The sequence below is a fragment of the Elephantulus edwardii genome, unplaced genomic scaffold, assembly GCF_000299155.1.
Source record: "Elephantulus edwardii isolate Elephantulus edwardi_28Jun2011 unplaced genomic scaffold, EleEdw1.0 scaffold00011, whole genome shotgun sequence".
Classification (NCBI taxonomy): domain Eukaryota; kingdom Metazoa; phylum Chordata; class Mammalia; order Macroscelidea; family Macroscelididae; genus Elephantulus; species Elephantulus edwardii.
The window spans coordinates 290,018-296,303 of NW_006399761.1; positions in this window are offsets into that span (position 1 = coordinate 290,018).

A 6,286-nucleotide genomic window follows, 5' to 3' on the forward strand; every position below is an offset into this window, starting at 1 on the left:
AAATAATAATAATAATTTATTATAATAATAATAATGAAGAGCAGACTTGGGACAGCAGAGACGTGAGGAGGGCACAGCACAGGTCAGGGCCGGTGCTGTTCAGAGAGAAGGTTACTGCGAATCGTAATTAACAACGACAAACCACACCAGAGCTCCGTACTGGCCACACGCGTCTCATGTGACGGCCCCGGTGAACTCAGTTCTGTTATTACTTCCCACGTCCACATGCGGACGCTGAGACCGCTTGAACGTCAGTTATTTGCCACTAAAAGAGAGTGATCTTGAGCCCAGGAGGGCCGAGGTAAGCTTCCTCAAAGAGGGGGTGCTGCCTCCCCCCCCGGGAGAACACATAGGACCAGGAAGAGGAAGACGGAAAAGTCTATCCGAGGTGGAGAGACCAAGACCCCAAAGCAGGTCAGCTGTGAGGGTGAACCGAGTCCAGCTGTGGACGACGCTGCCGCTGACTCTGGGGAGTGGGTGATGCCGTGTCCCTGTGGGCTACTCGGACGGAGCGTCACACGGTCAGACTCACTGGCTCCACAAAGGATCCCGCAGGCGTAAGTCTCTGCATCCTCCGAGTATTACGTTTACTCTCGTCTCTTCAGGACAGTGTCACAATCGCGGTACCACCCGTCTAAATCCTTTCAGAGAGGAAGCCGAGAACACAGGCCATCTCCTCCAGTGCCATTTACAGCCTCTGGAAACCCCTAGAAAGGCAGCTGAGGGGGGGGGGGTTCCCACATGTGTCAGTGAGCCAGTGGGGCCTGCAGATACATAAGCGGGGCACACAGCGAAGACAGCAAGTGAGGTGGGGGACAGAAGGTCCGACAAGTGGACGGAGTGACGGAGAGACAGGTTACAGAAGCTCAAAGGAACGAGCAGCTGCTTGAGGTGGGCCTGCGCTCGCTGCCAAGGGGTGACGCTGCACGAGGACCCAGAATGTTTCAGGGCTGAGGACCAAGGTCACTGGCGATCAGGAGACGTGGTAGCTGCCCTGCTGCTGGGCACCTGCGGGAGCTGGAGAGATTTGGCTGCGAAGGGAACAGCAGAGAGGAGAAGTGCATTGAGAAGGGTGCAAGGGGGACAGGTATCTGCTTGTCCCGTGTGAATGGATCCTGGCGTGAGGCGGAGCTCCGACAGGTGAGGGCATGTGGGCACCCAGGAGGGGAGCGGAAAGGGACTGGGCAGCCCTGTGGTCGAGGCCTGGCATCCTGTCCACGAAGCCAGCAGCGAGGAGGCCCTGGGTCACACGAGGTTGCATGTGTCCACGGTCAGTGGACAGCAGCTAACAGCGGACAGAGGGCATGGCAATGGGGACGACAGTGGGGAGGAGGTCGGAGATGAAACCGAAGGCCCAGCATGCAGGAATGCGGTAAAACGATGCAAAGCAGCCCAGGACGGCGCCAAAGGAAGCTGTGGTGTGAGACCACGAACCTGAGGACTCAGGAAAGACCTCCACACAGACAATAGCCATCCTGGACAGTCACCGGTGGTGGCAGGGGTCGTAGAGAAGAAAGAAAACCAAATCTAAGCCGGGTGGAGGGAATGTACCACAAAGCAAAGAGCTGAAGGTCATTGTCAGGGGCCATCGGGTCAACCATGACTCACAGTGACCCTGTGAACAATGGATGTGAACCCAGCCCTACTCCATGCCATCCTTGTCCTCTCTGATCTATCTGAGCCTGCTTCAGACTTTGTAATTACCTAATTACATTAATCAATGACAATTAATATATTATAAAACCAAATGTCCATGAACGAGTGTATGGGAAACCAACACGAATTGTAAACCTTCATTGAAATGAAATGAAAAGAAGAAAAAAAAAGATTCTTAATTGAAACCAACCCTATGCTCCTGTTTTCCCTCGGGGTGACGGCTTCTCGGTGATTAAAGCATGAGATTTGACTGAAGGAATCTTCAGGGGGGTTCCTAGCCTCCCACCCTCCCTGCACGGGAACTAGTGAAGTCGCTGCCTCAGCTGCACAATCCTGGCACACTCCTCCACAGACACGCACACACGCACTCCCTCGCTGCACAGCCCCAGGGTCTGTCCCTTCTCTCTGGGCCTCACTGTCCTTTGTCTGGGGCTCCTGGTCGGGGTGGGAGCCCCTGGTCCTGGTTAAGGAAGCCCAGGGAGGGGGTGGCCACCATGGTGGGAGAAGGGAGCCGGGAGGTACAACCCCACGTTCCCATCGAGCTTCTCCAAAGGGCTGTCCTGTCCCGGTGATGGACAATTCCTGTTCTGCCTGTCCTCCTGCAATGCTCTCATTTCCAATCCAAAAAATGAGTTCATCGGAGCTCGTATTCAAAAGTAGGATAAAGGGAAAAAAACCCACGCAGCAAGTACAACGGGAGAGGCAGGCAGCTGCCGGCAGCGAGCGCGCGCGCGCGCGCACACACACACACACACACACACACACACACACACACACACACACAGAGGCCATGTGTCTAAACGCACTTACATAATCGAGGGCAGCCGTGAATCACAGCTGTCAGCAGGCTGGGAGCATGATTAGGTCCTCCTTACAGCCCCTCCGCCCCAGTGCGAGTGGGCAAGGCTTGCTCTTAACCCCGCCACAGCCTGCTCCCGGCAGACAGCCCCCCCGAGCTGCGGGCCTCGGAGCACTGGAGGTAACCCCTAACGAGGAGCATGGGGCCTTTGGCATTCCACGAAGCAAATCCCAGGATCTGTAAGCAGGGAGGCACATTCCATTTGCCCTGGAATCTTCCCCCTTCAAAGAGCAGGACAGGGAGGTTCTCAGCTTCAGTTTGGCTCACGGTCAGCCCGAGATGGAAGCAGAGTGAGGATCTTCAATCTTGAAAGAGGAGAGGACTCAGATTTGAAGTAACCACTCAAGGTCACACACTGAGACAGCAGAGAAGGAGGCCTGAGGCCTTGACCCTGAACCCCCGACACCGAGTCTGCTGTGGAAGACACGGTGATCGTCCCAGAACATCGCCTCCTCTCACAGGGAGTCACGCAGCCCCAACACTCCACGGACTCCCGTGGGAACCTCATACAGCCTTCAGAACCCCCAGGGAGCTCTAGTGGCCTAGCGGTAAGAGGCTGCACTGCAATCCCAAAGGCCCGTGGTTCAGTTTCACTACGGGCTCTGCAGAGCAACGGGCCATCTCCTCCAGTGAGACTGACAGCCTCTGAAAATCTGCGGAACGGTCAGCTCTGAGTCAGTTCCGACTCCACAGCACACATCAACAAACAAAAGAAAAATCTTACATTGAAGTCATTAAAGAATAAAGAAAACTCTTCTCTCTCTCCACACCTATGTTAGGCCACGAATTCTCCCCTGGAGGACGCAGCATTTCTATTCTGGGTGGATCTTCTGCTCCACAATGAGTCTGGTGACAGCCCTGGGCCAGACACGTCCTAGCAGAGTGACGTTGGACAGGTGGTCGTATTTGCTTGAGCCTCACTCACCCTTCTCATTTGTGAAACGAGGATAGAAACGAGGATCATCATTGAATCAGATGAACATTTATGAACAGAGTTTGGCCCGGGGCCCGGCACATGGCCCTCAGCAAGTGGGGGTCTGCAGCAGCTGACTTGGTTCCTGACTGACAATGCCTCCAGGGAGGTCTGGTGGCCTCATGGGGAAGGAGGTGCATAGCCAGCCCACAGGCAGGTCGTTTGCGTCCACCCGCTGCTCCACGAGACACGGGCCCTTTGTGCTTCCTGCCTAACTTATCAGCTACCTCGTGCTCCCCTCTCTCCCTCTTCTCATCCTTGTTCACAGGGTTTCCAAGTGTTGATCTTTTCTTTTATTATTATTATTGTTATTATTATTATTAATTTTAATGAGAGTTAACAGAGACTTTGGGTTTCCATTCATTCATTGTTGCACTTTTCTCCCTGACCACTCCTCCCCACCTCAGTTTGCTCTTCTCTTTGAAAAGGAAAAGAAAAACTCTTTCACTGTTATACAATCCCCCAGCCCCCAAGTCCACTCCACTATGCAGGCTTCATTCTGGACTCCTGTCATGACAGAAAAACCAAATCACATATCCCTTTTAAACAGTTTTCTCCCTCATTTGTTTCAATGCAGTATACATTATTCATCCCATCTTTCTCAGTCTCCCCCTAACCCCGAGGTCAGTCCTGTTTTACAACAGTGGCACTTATGCAGTATTTGTCCTTTTGTGATTGAGATATTTCACTCAGAATAATGTTCTCCAGTGTCACCCATTTGTTATAAAATTTCATGAGATCCTTGTTTTTCAATACAGCATAGTATTCCATTGTGTGAATATACCACAATTTCTCCATTAATGTGTTGATGGGCACCTGGGTTGTTTCCAACTCCTTGCTATTGTGAACAAAGCCACCATAAACATGGGTGTGCATATATCTGCTTGGATGTCAGTTATGGCTCTTCGGGGTATATTCCCAGTAGTGGTATTGCTGGGTCAAATGGTATTTCGATTTCAAACTTTTTGAGAAAGCGCCATACAGCTTTCCATAGTGGCTGCACCATTTTATACTCCCACCAGCAGTGAATAAGGGTTTCAATTTCTCCAAAACCTCACCAGCCTTTGTTGTTTGCTGTTCTGTTAAATTTTGCTATTCTCATTGGGGTGAGATGATATCTCATAGTTGTTTTGATTTGCATCTCTCTTAGGGCTAGGGATTTTGAACATTTCTTCATGTGTTTGTTGGCCATCTGAATGTCTTCCTTGGTGAAGGTCTGTTCATGTCCTGTGCCCATTTTTCAATTGGGTTGTTTACCTTTATTTTGTTGTGGTGCGATCTTATTTCTTTTTTTTTTCTTTTGCGATCTTATTTCTTGAAATGGCAGAAGCCCAGCTGCATCCCAGAGAATGGGGAGTACGCTGTGATTCCTAGCCCTTCATGCATAGAAGGGATATTCGGGGGCTGAGTGCTAAGGAGGTCTGCTGCCTCTGAGAACCCACTGGAGGGTCAGCCTCGAGTCGATTTTGACTAGACAGAACATAGCAAAAAAAAACATGTAGACGTAATTCCACCTGGACAGACGGTTCCATTTTTATAAACCCGTATTAGTGTAGATGTGCTTTGAGTCAATCATTTTCTAGCTATAAAGGAGGCACATCAGGCACAGAAGGACAAACAGGTAGACAGACAGTCAAGAACAGAGGCAGAAGCTGGAAGAGGCTGGAGCCCCAGAGAAAGAAAACTCTCCCCCAAAGCCCACGGCTTGAACTGGACACCCAGCTTCCTGACCTGTCAGAAAGTAAAGGCCATATAACAATGAAAGAACTTCGTTTCCAAAGAAAAAAGTGAACTGGGGGTGGGGGGGCAGGGAGGAAAATGTGCAACAATGAATGAATGGAAATTCAAGTTCTTTATAAATTTACAACAAAATCTCAATTAAAAAAAAGAAGTCATGTTGCATTGAGAAAACTTGCTGTCAAGGACCCCTTCAAAACCCTAACGAGCAATAATATCAGTTTAAAGATTAAAGTGTGCTTGATGCAAGCCCATGGTCTCTTAAATTGCTTCATGTGCATCAAAAAGTTGGCCAGTGCATCAAAAGACCAGAAGAAGAGCTGATGCCTTCGAACTGTGGTGCTGGAGGAGAACACTGAATAGCCCACGGACTTCCAAACCCACGAAAACAACACATTCCATCTTGGAGGAAGTGCAGCCTGGTGCTCCTTAGCGGCACGCATGGGGAAGCTTCACGTTCTTTGGCCATGTTGTCAGGAGGGCCAGTCCCCGGAAAAAGAGACACTGCACTAGGAGAGGTGGAGGGTCAAAGAAGGAAAAGCCTGTCAACCAGATGGATGGACACAGTGACACAATGGCCTCGACTGTCAGAGACGGTGAGGACGGTGCCGGACAGAGCAGGGCCCAGAGCTGTTGTCCAGAGACTTGCTAAGAGTCTCAGTCAACTCAGTGACACGTAGCAACAACAACAGTATATAAATACGAAAATCAGACAACGTTTCAATTAATCTGAAGGAATTAATGGCTCGGTAGAAGTGGTCTCAAAGTGTTTGGAAGCAAGAAGACCTGCTACATTCAGATGCTGAACTTTATCATCAAGACATTCTTCTCTGTTTCTGATGAGACAAAGGAAACGAATTCCTTTGAAAACACTGCATGGTGCCATCGTTGTAGAACCGGACTGACATCAGGGTTGGGGGGAGACTGAGAAAGATGAGATAAATTATGTATACTGCACTGAAACAGATGAGGGAGAGAACTGTTTAAAAGGGATATGTGATTGAGTATTATGGTTATGACAAGAGTCCAGAATGAAGGCTGCATAGTGGAGCGGACTCGGG